Genomic DNA, 13198 nt, shown 5'->3' with positions numbered 1-13198 from the left:
CTGAAGATCTGTACCCGTAGAGGTGCGTACTTTTTTTTCCCAGACTTACACCTGGACACATTTTGAAGCCTCGGTCTTTGCCACTATCTTGAGGCTTCTGTGTAAAGTAACGAACAGTAGGTTACTCATGTACCGAAAATTAAATGTGTGCAAGCAATGCGTGCTAGCAGGGAGAACTCAGGCTCAGAATTTTTTGGTTTCCACTAAGCAGATTAAAATAAACTTAGGTCCCCAAATCAGCTATGCAAAGAAAGATGATAGGAAGAACGCTTTGGTATTAGAAACCACTATCATAGATTGGGAACGTACTCTTGCCAAAGGCATCCTGGAAGTGGAGTTAGTACATACGCGTAATTCGGAAGGCCGACAATGTGTTGTATCTAACCAACAGGAGGACCACTGTAATAACATGATGAACAATGAACAACTAAATTTATTGGCGCCACATACAAAATACACGGTGCCGAAAGCCGGCAGAAAAAGGTGTCTCAAAGGACAGCTTGACACTGAGGGCCCCAGCGTGGCACTAGCAGAACACAACGTACAACATCCAACCCATGGCTTTTCGGGGACGGGGTGAGTGTATGGAAAGAGGTAAAAATAATGTAAAGATGAGATAAAATGGGCGTGGTGATAAAATATCAATTCGGGCGGCGCAGGATAAAAGCACCCGGAACTGTATGCCAGAATTCTTTCCTTTGTTTATTTCCGGCATATTCGCCCCGCTACCGGTACTGGCGTGAACAATATCCACCCCCATTCGTCCCTATCCGATGACAGCAAACAAGCTCTCCTCTCACAATACCCTACTCAAAGGCCATGCACTTTGCCCTCTGCCCCTCCTCTCGTAATTATTTTCGCAACCCTGGCAACCTGTGCCATCTAGTAAAGCAATGTCAAATTCCCACAACTATTACTCCTAATCTCAGAGCCACATAGGAGCTGTATTTTAACCTAAATTGATTCACTGCTGACCGGCTCCAACCTCTCCTCCTAGCGTAGCCTGGTGGAGAGGGTACCCTGGCCAGCGCAGGCCAGGGTATCCCGGACACGAAAAAAAAAAAAAACAACGCTCCAGGCGAGCGCCCAAACATCAGCACCTACGGCTCCCTGTAGGTTTACTCCTCCTTCGTTTACTCCTCTGTTCACTCCTCCGTTTACTCCGTTTACTCCTTTCTTTCGCGTGTTCTCTTTTTGTTTGGGGTATTTATTTCCACATGGTTCTCACGTTGCGCTGTGCATTAGAGACTGTTTGGGAGGGAAAGAAGGCTAGAAGATATGGTGCGGGGTACGTGTGGTTCCTGAACTGTGTGGTGTGGCCCGTCGGGACAGACGACGAAGTCGACAAATGCGCGCACAATATTTCCACGCCTCGCAGTGTTTGAGATCAGTGGGACAAAACTATTCGCGGCATCGTCTAATCCCTAGTGGCCACAGAACAACTAGACATTGGTCTCGAAAATTATAAGAAACGAAACACGTATGAATGTGTTCCGCTCTCACCGACTGAACTAAGAAGTCGCAGCTTCCAGCCAACCCTACACTTAAATGGGGCCGTTGAGTCAAAACACAAGTTTGGTTCATTCGAAAGATTGCCTCGTTATAATCCTACTGATACCACCTTTAACGCACCCTTCGTTTAAATAAGCTATATAATTAGGAAAAAATGGAATGTCAATACGGCCTATAAGCTTATTTCCCGCACTAGTATATATGGTGTCATAAGCACAGCCGTGCGATTGGCCTGGACCGGCGAAAGCAAGCGGAAGCTACGCAGGGCTTATGAGCTTGCAGAACTAGCTATTTTCGCTTAAATGCAATGCATATTCATTTATAGCAGTACGCATTGTGGGGTAAACAATCACATTTCCGAAAGTAGACACAAACATAGAAGTACCGGTGCACACTGCTGTTGGAACTACGCGCACTATCTTGTGCGGGGCTTTGTTGTTGTCTCACACGACACTGGCCAATTGGCGTAAGCGACATTGTCTTACGGGACCCTGTTTGTCGACCATACCCTATGCTTCACGAAACGATTACTAACTACCGTAACAAAAACAAGCCAGATGCAAACACGGTCAAAAGGAATGCAAAGACTGAAAGCCGTGCAGAGCAGTATGGTGGCGCCATCTAGGAGGACTGGCGGTAAACACGGCTCCGTTTTCTGCCGCGAACTGAACAGCGCACTTGAAGTTCGCCTGAAGACCCGGGCATGTGACGTCATGGCAGTCGTCACGAAACACGTGATATGGCGGGAGAATCAAAATTTCAACCTAAGTAGATTAATTTCTCAGTGAATAAAGCATCACTTGCTACCGGAGCTAGGGGCACTGGGGACACTATAAAACCCCAATACTTTCGACTAAAACAAACTTGTATTTTGTCTGCATGGCCCCTTTAATGTGCGCCGTATCTAGGTGCGATATTAATTTATCGCTATTTATTTACAGCACCAATCAAGAATTGCAGCAACGTACCCGTTTACCTACTTCTTGACTTCAATATACCTTGGTGATTTTCCCATTTTTCTAGCTAACGAAGCCCAGTTCATTTTTATTCCGGGAAACGAGGGCTCATACAATATCAAAATATTAGTTCTAAATGAAACCGACGCGTAGTTAGAAAAAAATTTGAAAGAAAAATCTCATTTCCTGAAATGTCGCCGGCGTAGAATTATTGAAGACTTCACCGCTTTCATGTTATGCAAAGTGCTAAGCAACTGGGGAAATATCACCTTGCTGCAATTTCCAGCTTCTAGCGGCTGGATGCGAATAAGTGGTCTAACTCTTGCTTTGGTAGGGACGATGTTCCTCTTGTCGTATCTTTGCTGCAGTGCATTCTTTTCCGTGCTTATGCAGATAAGCCTTTACCAACAAGGTGATAAGGCCCTCCTAGGAATACAGAATTAGCTTTGTGGAAAGAGTTCGAGTACTGAAAAACTTTCAGCTCATCGTTGCGAGTTAGACCAGAAAATAAACGGCAATACTGTACATCTAAAATGTAATCAAACTGATGGAAGCAAGACAACTACATTTACCTTCGCGCCAAGCTTGTTACCTCCATCCAACTACTCGTCTGCGCCTAGGCGGATCCAGAAACCCGCAAAGGCTGCAACCCAAAGAACTACTTTCTCCTCGTTTTCCTCTTTCGCAATATTCTTACTTTTTCTCTGCCACCCGCTCCTTCGCCAAACATAGCAATGAACGTTGCTTGTGCACTTGCTGGCTTCTCCCTGCCCTCGAACACCGAAGGTTCCAGCGTAGCTCTACGTTAGCCGCGCACGGTATAAATGTATAGGCCCGCTGCTTTCTTCTGATTGGCCCGCGAAGCCGTTCTTGTTTCTGTGGCGAATGGTCGTTTTCCGCGGCGAGGCTGTATGCAATGAGTCGGGTTCTCGCTTTCAGTGTAATTAGCAAAAGTAACGATGAGCGCGGAGTGCGCCGCTTTCGGTGGACGTGACGCGGAGAAAAAGAAGCCGGGAGGGGAGTTCGTGGAAGGAAAGGAGCGGGAAAGAAGAAGTAAATAGAAAGCGGGAAAAAAATGGGACGAAACACCTTCGCGGAAACGCGTGACTCAGGAAGCAAAAGAAAGAGATTACCGACTCACGCTCCCGGCGTGAGGCTTCTGTATACAACATTTGAGGCCACAGAAGCGTTAGCCGCTTTTTTTCCTTTTGGTTTCGTTTTGTATTTATTTTTGTTTTCGCCTGTAGAAGCTTCTTTCCTGCGGCTTATTACTGAGTCTGACTTTTCTTCATCTTCAGCAACTCTTATTCACGTTTACCCTGGAGTTCTGAATCAGGCAATAGTGCCAGCCTTTGCTTTCTTTTTTTATCCTTCGATGAGGGGCCGCGCTGCGCTCTTCAATTAAAAAAAAAACGCGCTCCTGACTAATAGTTAGGAAAGCCGCTTGGTGTTCTGGTTCCGTGTGAAGCACTCGTAAGTTACTTTCCGTAGTGTTTACTCCAAGACGTGACCTGCACCTCTCTATGATTATAGAACACCCACTCGCCCACACAGACACACACGTGTCTATCTGTGCGCGCATGTACGCTTGTGTGCGTGTGCACGTGCGTGCGTGTGTGTGTGTGTATGTGCGTCTGTGTGTGTACATGTAAATAAGGTAAATAGTTATTTTATCGACCAATATTAGCAGTGGAAGAACGCCATTTCTCTTCACAATCACTAATACTTAGTGGGGTGAGAAGGTCGCATGTTAACGATTTTAAAACGTTCTTCTCTAACAATCAATTGCAAGCATCTTCGTGTTAATATACTCCATTGTTGTCCCTATTTTTAGTGTATATACTAGGGCCCTACTTCCCTCAGCTGCGTCCTATGAGTGTTCCATGCACTTTGGGGCATTTGGCTTTTTTTTTTAAAGGGAAGTTTATTTGCCGCTGAAGAGAAAGAAGTACAATTCTTAAAATATGCACACGAGGGTCCCAAATTCCCATGACTGTCACGGGACCCTCGATGAGCAATTACAAATCATGGACACACAAAGAAACAGCAATGAAACATTTATGCAATAGCAAAGGTAAAATAATTATCAGATCATCATAATACAGTAGGTAGAAACCTTGTACGAAGATACAATAGCTATACACACACAAACACACACATGCTAAACACTAAGTAGTTCAGGATACATAATAGTTCGCGCAATAGTGACAGCACTTGTCTGAAAAAAAAAATAAAAGTAATCCGAATGAAGTGATATGTTTAAAACACAGTGTGATGAGACATATTGGAAATTTACTTTTAAACAGGGGTAAATTAACTGCAAAGAAAGATACTAGTTCTGCAAAAGAAGATCTTTTAGCGCTTTTTTAAATGCCGATAGGGACAGGCCGGATTTTAGATACAGAGGCAGAGTGTTCCACAAAGAAATCGAAGCGAAGTGAGCACTCCTCTTTCCGTAGTCAGTGTAAACTCTTGGCAGTAAAAAAATTCGTTTACGCAAATACTGATAATCGATAAATTCAAAAGAGAGTTGGTGGTTAATTAGTTTAAACAAAATCACAGCAATGTTGTAATGAAACAGAACAGGCAGTTGATTGACAATACATTAAACTTGCGTTGCAGTAATGTCGAACTATAGTAAACAGAACTATTTGAAATGATGCGTAAAACTTGGTTTTGGATGTGTTGAACAGAGTGCAAGAGGTATTTGTAAGTGTTGCACCATGCAATGATACCATAATTCAAGTGGCTGTGACTGAATGAAAAATAGAGGGACGGCAAGGTATGAGTAGGGAAGTAATTCCTAGCCTAGAATAGTTCTCGAATGCCGAACGCAGTCGCTGTTTTTAGTTGGTTTATGTGATAGTTAAACTTAAGGCAACAACCCAGGCGGATACCTACGAATGTAGTGCAGTCACAAGGGGGAATTGAAGTATTACCGAGCGACAAGGCGACAAGGAAGGAACCAGCGGCAAATGTCTGTGGCTTGAACTAAAAATCATAAATTTAGTCTTACTAGGATTAATAATTAAATGGTTATTTCCGCACCAATCCAAAATATTAATGAGAACAGCATTTAATTTATTTCTCAAGGAACTTAAGCATTTGTCAGACATCGAAACAGATGTGTCATCTGCGTATAAGACGCAATGAAATGAATCAGTAATATCAGGCAGATCACTGATATAAATTAAGAAAAGCAAAGGACCTAGAATGTACCCCTGTGGGACACCTTGGTTAGATATTTTGGTCTCAGAGAAAGCATCCGCAGCATATACCACATATTGTCTATCAAGTAAATAGTTTTTGTTAACGGGGGGCCGAATACACCATAGGACTGTAGCTTGCTAAATAGAATATTATGATTAATTGTATTGAACGCTTTTGTAAAATCTAAAAACACTGAGCCAGCGAATAGTGATTTATCTAAAGAAAGTTTGACAAAGTCCAGTTAAGAGATTAAAGCGAATCCGGTAGAGCTGCCCGAGCGGAAACCGACTCGGCAAGAATTTAATAAATTAAACTTTGTTAAATCGATAGTTAGCCTTTTACAGAATAATTTCTCTATTACTTGCTCAAAGAGGACAGAATTGAAACCGGTGGGTAATTAGAAACCAGGTCTCTGTTACTTTTTTTGAACACAGGGATGATCTTCGACCGTTTTAAGATTTCCGGGAACACGTCTGACTGGAATATCAAATTAGTTATGTGGCGGATAGGTTCGGAAACCAGAGTCCTCATGAGTAATGACTGACGTCCTTATGATTATTGGGCAGTCACTCAACGTCCTCTATGGGCATAAAACTGCATTACTTTATTAACATGGCCACTGTTTAGCTTCCGAGATATGCAGCCTTTGTCATGCCCAAACTACATCAATCTTCCTCTGTGGCTTTCCCCAGTGCCAAGGCCCAGCAGCTCCGTGCATGATCGTTTTTTGGCACCATGCGTGCCCAGAGCAGCATCCACTTCTTACTGGTCTTCACCATAAATTACATCATAGATGGCGTTCCCGTCACCGGAATCCCTTTTGTATACGACCTTCACCCCTCAGGTACATAGCAATACCGTCGCATGCGCACGTCCGGAAGATATGGCTGCTGTCTCCTATTGGCTCAATTTTGTTTTGTCGTTCTCTTTTGCATACGGTTTTGGTGGTGTACCCTGTACGGTTGTGAATAATAGTCCAGTAGCACGCGGGTGAAAGTCGACTGAGACTTCTAGGGTCAAACATAAAATTTTGCCGCGTATCTGCTCTCTTCGCTGCAAATGTCGTCACAAGACGACAGCCTTTTCCCGCCTCTGCCACGTAAATACATCTATTTTCTTGCTCACCCACCTGTCGCGCTGCTCACCTCCCATTACACCCCTCCCAAGCTAAACACGGAGGACATTTGGTAAAGTAACTTCAATTTTGTCCTGTTTTACTGCTAGAGTTCCATCTATTAAAAACAATTGTTACATCTGAGCTTGGGACGCCGCCACGTTGGCCAGGCTCGTCACGTACCGTCTTTGTATTTTGGGATCAAAACATTGTTTTCGACGCGTATCTTTCTATTCGCTCTCGCAAATATCGTGCAATGGTTTATTTCCAATTAAGAGAAGACTGCGAGTTCCAGTTGTGTATTCCTGTTTTGCCTCAGATATGCCTAAGGTTTTCCTTTTTGTGAATAACGTTGACATGTCTGAAACGTATTTTCAGATGTAGTGGTTTGGAAAAATTTGCCGAGTGGTATGTGCAGTGTTTGTGCAGTGGGTTTGGCGGATCAATGGCACATCATGTGGGACAGCGCCAGGTTGACTGAAGCTACCTCCAGGACATACCCGCCCGAACTTCAAAGTGCAGTGGAGTCTAAAGACAAGGACACTCAACTATGGGCCGTCCAGCAGGCCCGGGGTGCGCTCGAAAAGCACAAGCCTCACAACCCGCCACAAACGGGCCGAACTGGGGTATTGCAAAGTAGGGCGTAACCCCGGGTCGACGCTTGGCCAACGTCACGATGAGTTAAACCGTCGGTTGCCGGCATCAATAAAGTTATTCCTACCTACCTACCTACCTGCCTATGCAAACCTGTCGTTAAAGTATTCCTTTAACGTCTGACCGGAAGGCTGAATCAAGAAACAGAGATAAAGACACGCACACAGACAGGCTGACCGAAATTTCGGGGTTTAAATAGCTCAGAAAATAATGTCGTCTCTGAAAGTTCTGCAGAAATTTAGAAAATTGCCTACTAATGCGTAGCATTCTTATGCCACTTGTCCAGAGTGTGTGTTCTTTACAGGCAATTGTTTTGTTTTTGTTTTTCAAATCAAGCCGGACCAATAATCCCCATTTATGCCATTATAACGATTACAGGTGTTACTTCCGCCAAATCTGCATTTTTGTGTAAGTGAAGGGCTTTACACCGTTCGCCATTTTTCCTATTTTTTGTCTATTTTTCTTATTTTTATTTTGTCAAAATGCTGGCGGAGCAATTATATCTATTTACGCTGTTGTAACGATTACAAGTGGAACTTCCGCCAAATCTGCATTTTTTGTGGAAATGCAGGGCGTTACACGGTCCTGGCTCGGGGGGGGGGGGGGGGGGCATTCGGCAAAGAATGATGATGACGACGACGACTACGACGACGATGATGATGATGATTGCTAGTTGTATAGCTTTTGTAACGGAGTAATGACGTGTCATCTCACCCCAAAAAATGGTACTTATTAAAACGACTCCCCGTAGCGGGTTGTGGTGGCTTTACCGCAATAAGACTCTTCTTGCGGCAAAGTACCCTTTACAGTTCAGTGAACAGCGTTCCCGGACTTCCAAACGCACCATGTAACTTCTTCCCTGTCCTTTCTTTCTACGCAGTCCCCGGTTTCCTCTCGTGACGTCTGTAACCCCCAAGCTTATCTCATAGCTTTCAAACTATCATATATTTACAGCCACCTCCTTCAAGGTACTACGAAAAACCTCATATAAATTTATAAGTACGATGATCAGCTAGTTGCGAAATACCGACAAATTTTTCCTACGGGACGCGTCCATGTTTCAAAACGAAGAATCATGCGGAAATTATTTTAGACATGTTTGCAGTGATCAGCATAGCGCACGAAATTTTGTGCTTATAGAAAAATAGGAGGAATGGTGTGGGCTGAACCTTAGGTCTACCAAATAAAGATATACAAGGTCATGCACACTACAGCATTCAACAATAGCAATTCGCACTTCAGATGCACGTGACCTGCTGGTTCATGCATGTTGGTGTTTATCGATCACGCTAGCATGGCCTTTTTACCACTCACATCATTGTCATTGTCGTCAAAGGTCAATACATCAAATATCTCACATTGTCGCTCATGCCAAAGACGAAAAAAGATTTGGCTTGCCACCATACCTCTGGTACGGATTTAAATTCTGGATCATTCATGAGGCCAGCTACGCACTACGTCCTGATTTAGATGCTTTACATCTGTACTTTAAATGAGCGTCAATAGCGTGGTCGTCAGATAAGCTACAGACATTACGTGATCGCCTCAGAGCGTTGTGACAGCAGAATGAGTGGCCGTCATTCTGGCTTGTTCAAGTACATTGACCTGTCCCCATGCCCTTTCTGGATAATAAGTTGCTCGGTTATGCGTAAGCATACGGGGCCCAGACGGTAAAAACCTGTGTAACCCACGTATGAAATGTGAGTGGTGTGAGCGCCGAGCTCGGGTGAACGAGTGATAGTGTAGCGGAGAAGAATGAGGACGCGTGATGTCAGCGTACAATACGCCGGCGAAATGGGGAAGCGCGGGGGATCTTCTTGTGGGCGTGTTTGTGCGTGCGTGGTTGTATGAAACTGCATGGCGCACGGGGCGTTCCCAGCGCTAGTTCTCGGGATGGCGCTTTGCGCAAATAGTTGTTCAGTAACAGATCTCTCAGAGATCGAGAGATAGGTGTTTTAATTTTATCTGCATCAACATTTCAAAAATCAAGGTCACGTCCGGAATATTGGCCAATTCCCACCGAACTATACTAAACAACCTTGCCAGCGCGGAAATATTTAAATTTTAATTGTTCATAACAAATTACCACGTGACTAAAGAGTCGATGAGGGTTTTCTTCTATCAAGCCTGCTTTAAAGGTTTCAGTCCCCATGTCGTTTTTACTGCTTTTTTTTTCAGTGCTTCATGTCAGCTAAAAACCAATTCTATCCAGCCTTATGCCTGAATACGCGGAACGTTGGGCGAGAAAGTTCAAAAAATCGCGTCCGGAAGCAAGAAAACAAACCCTTTTGCGAAAAATTAGCTTTGAAGTTCTCTCCCATTATGCGACTGGCACGGCCTTCATGAATAACCTTTTCAAAAAAACAAAAGGAGAAGACTGGGAGAGAAGTTATTTCTCCTCCGCTCCCTTTCGAATCCTAGAGCACATAAATAGTCCGTGGAGCAGAAAAAAGGAGTAGGGCTGGGAAGGAGAAGCCCGGGGACTCGTATCGATCGCCCATCCACTCGAGCAGGAGACGCGACTCGAGCGCCGACGTCGTCGACCTTGAGCCGCCCTTGAGACGGCCTCAAGGAGAGACACAAGAGGCCGCCACTTTCTCTCTTCCTTACTCTCCCCGTTCTCCCCTTGCTCCTGGAAAGCTTTTCTTTTGGCGGCCTTCTTATGGTCTCTCTCCTTCCCCCGCCTAGTGCAGACGATCCAATAGCAGCGCCTTTTTATCTTCTTTATTTGAAGTCGTACGAAACATTTTCTTTCCTACGCAGCTCCTTTTTTCCTTTGGAGGTGTTTAGAAGCTCTTTCCTTCGATGTGTGGTCGGGAAAGCTGTGTCGCTCTCTTTAGCTCCCCTCCTGCCTTATTTGTCTTACGAGACTCCTGCTTCGTTCCTTTTCTTTCATTTTTTTTTTCGTTCTTCGGCCGTTTGCAGCAAGTGTATTGACTTTGGCTTTATACGGGAAAGAAACTGATTTTCTTTCCTTCGGGCTCTATTTTATTTGTTGCCTAGTTCTGCGATGGCTCCGTCTGGAGCACGTCTAGACGGCTGTCTGAGAAAGAGGTTCTCCGTTCCTCCTGCGTCGAGTAGTTTGAGTGAAGTTGACTGAGTGGTAGTTTCTATGCAGTTATTTATTTGTCCTTTTTTTAGTTATTTGACACTACTTGTTTTTGGTTGCTGTTTTTTTGTCCGCGCACAAGTCTAGCAAAATAAATAAGTCAGTTATTTGCGGGCAGGCGTCATTTTTACATACATATGCGCCTTCGCAATTCATTTACCGGCAAGAAGCTTTTCTAACTAATTTCTCTTTCTTTCTTTTCTTCAACCCCCTTTACAATCAACCATGGCGCTATTAGTGTCGTGAGTTACTTTCGTTAGATCTTTATGAAAGTTCAGGTATTGTCTTAAGATACGTCATGAAAGGAATGAATAAGACTTTTACAAACGTTAGAACGGGCACGTTTACGGGTTTCTCAAGGTATGCTAAGCGTGATATACGTTCAATCGCGCACCATTCACGTGCCTTAAACGGGAGTATTTTACCTAATTAGAGAGAAAATAAATTGGCATGGCGTAACTAGCAGTAGTTTATTTACTTTAATCTCCTTAGCTCTGTAGGTTTCCTCTCGCTTTTTTGGAGTATAGTAGTTATCACACCTCACCTTGGCCACCGTTGTAGACATAAAATCTGGAGACACAAAAAACCGGCAACCATCCTATTGTTGCTCATATGGGCCTGAACGTCCAGCCCCGTTTTCTGACCCAATTGCTATTCGGAACAGGGTTACCCAAAACGTACGCTAGCCCCAAGGCTGTTTTTTCAAGCGCACGGCGCCTCCCCTCAGGATGATTGAGTGAGCTCGCCGGAAAAGGCCGTCGTGGTTACACATACGTCGACGGGGAAGAAACTGTTCCGACGGCGTTACGCATCTAGGATGCGTAGCACGAAAGTAGGCCAAGCCGTTTGGCCGTTCTACCTGGATCCATCTGTTCAATTAAAACTGACTACTTTTCATTATACCCGGCCCGACATGACGAGAAATTATTTAAACACGCCCTTCCTCACCTATGGACGCGCACCATTTCTCTTCACTTGCCCACATTGTATCATATCAGCACGGTGCGAATGTATCCAGCATTTCTTGTTTGCAATACTGCAGGCCAATGTGCAGGCCAATGGCCCAAGAAGGAATGGATACATGCGTAGAATACACGACACAATTCACACACAAAAGAAAACAATGTCGGGCATTGATAAGAATAAATGAATGTTTATCCCCAAAACTTTGTATGAGAAATGTTTATCTAATTCAGTCACAACATCGAAGCGTAGAAATATCGGTGCAGGAAGCGAATTTCAATCTTCAATTGTTTGAGGGAATAAACTGTACTTATAGCTCTGGACTTGCCGCGGTCTCCAGCATTACACTCAGGTTATGCAAATGCGAAAGCCGATATTAGGGCCTCTTATGATGCAAAACTGCTGTGGGATATCGTTATTGTGGCGGGCTTAAAATATCAATGAACAAGTTGAAGGCTATATCGCGGGACTCCCACAAACATGTTTCTTCAGTAACCGTTACGCGTTACGCACATGTAAACAACAAGGGCACTTGCGAAGCAGAACCACACACACTAACAACGGTACGCAGATATCAGAACTCCTTTGTGCGGTTTCGTGAACGATCATGCCTCGCTCTCTACACGAACACTTTGCGTGCGAGTAGTGCGTTGACCTGGTGCTTCAATAGCACACTTCTGCGTTTCTTGTGCATGGCGAGATCACGCGTCTGCTAGTGCCGTGGAAACCTTTTTATCACAAACATTCCAAGGCTGAGCGCCATATTTTGTTGCTGTGGTGTCTCTTTACAGAATAGTCTCAGCACGAGACAGACCACGCAGTCAGGCTTTCCGCTGTTCTGCAATGCATGTGCGCGCAGGAAAGAACTACGCGTGTATATTCATTCATTTCTGGCTTGACGAGTGCGCACCTGGAATAACGGTCTCGAGCGCCACGTTTTAATCTTCAGGTGGGCTTTACGTGATTAGAACGAGTTTTATCAAGTATCAAACATGATTCCGTTCAATCGCCAGACTCCTACGCTCGCCTTTTGAGACTTTACCACCGTAACTTATTTGAAATCGCATCGGAAAATCGCTTGTAGCAGTGCATTTAATTACACGTGTATCTACCTTGTTGCGGTGGCGAAGCAAACTTTCCCCGATTATAAATTCCTGCCAAAAAGGCAGGCAAAAAGCTTAGTACGCAAAGATGGATTTCGTAAACAAGCCGCAAACTCCAGGGATGGCTCTGAGGCCAGCTTCAACTCACGATTCATCAGCACCACGACTGGCGGTACTACGTAGTTTGCCCAGCTGAGACTTTTTTTTTTTTTTTCAACAATCACGCAGAGTGGGAGCGCAGGCTTTGAATTGGGCGAAACTTGAGGAAAAGTTCGAAATTTGAGTACGGCTGGCGGCGAGGTTGTGAGGCGGGGAGTGAAAAACCGACGTGGGCGATCACAAAGGCGGTCGCAGGAAGCAGCAGCAGAAGCGGAGGAGGCCAGCGGACGAGCTTTGCGGACCTCGCAATTAGAGGAGCTTGCGCACCGCTCAGGAGGGACGTCCCCCTCCAGTGGGCAACGCAACCCGGCATACTTTCTTTCATGATTGCTCGCGGCCGAAGAGCCCCGAGCCTTTTGTCGCGCTGCTGACCTCAGCACACCTGGAGTTCTGTCAGTCGCAGCGAGCGGCTTTCGCC

Source organism: Haemaphysalis longicornis, unplaced genomic scaffold (assembly GCF_048455015.1).
Source record: "Haemaphysalis longicornis isolate Haplotype H1 unplaced genomic scaffold, Haemaphysalis longicornis Haplotype H1 scaffold_8, whole genome shotgun sequence".
Lineage (NCBI taxonomy): Eukaryota > Metazoa > Arthropoda > Arachnida > Ixodida > Ixodidae > Haemaphysalis > Haemaphysalis longicornis.
This window is presented reverse-complemented; position numbering follows the sequence as displayed.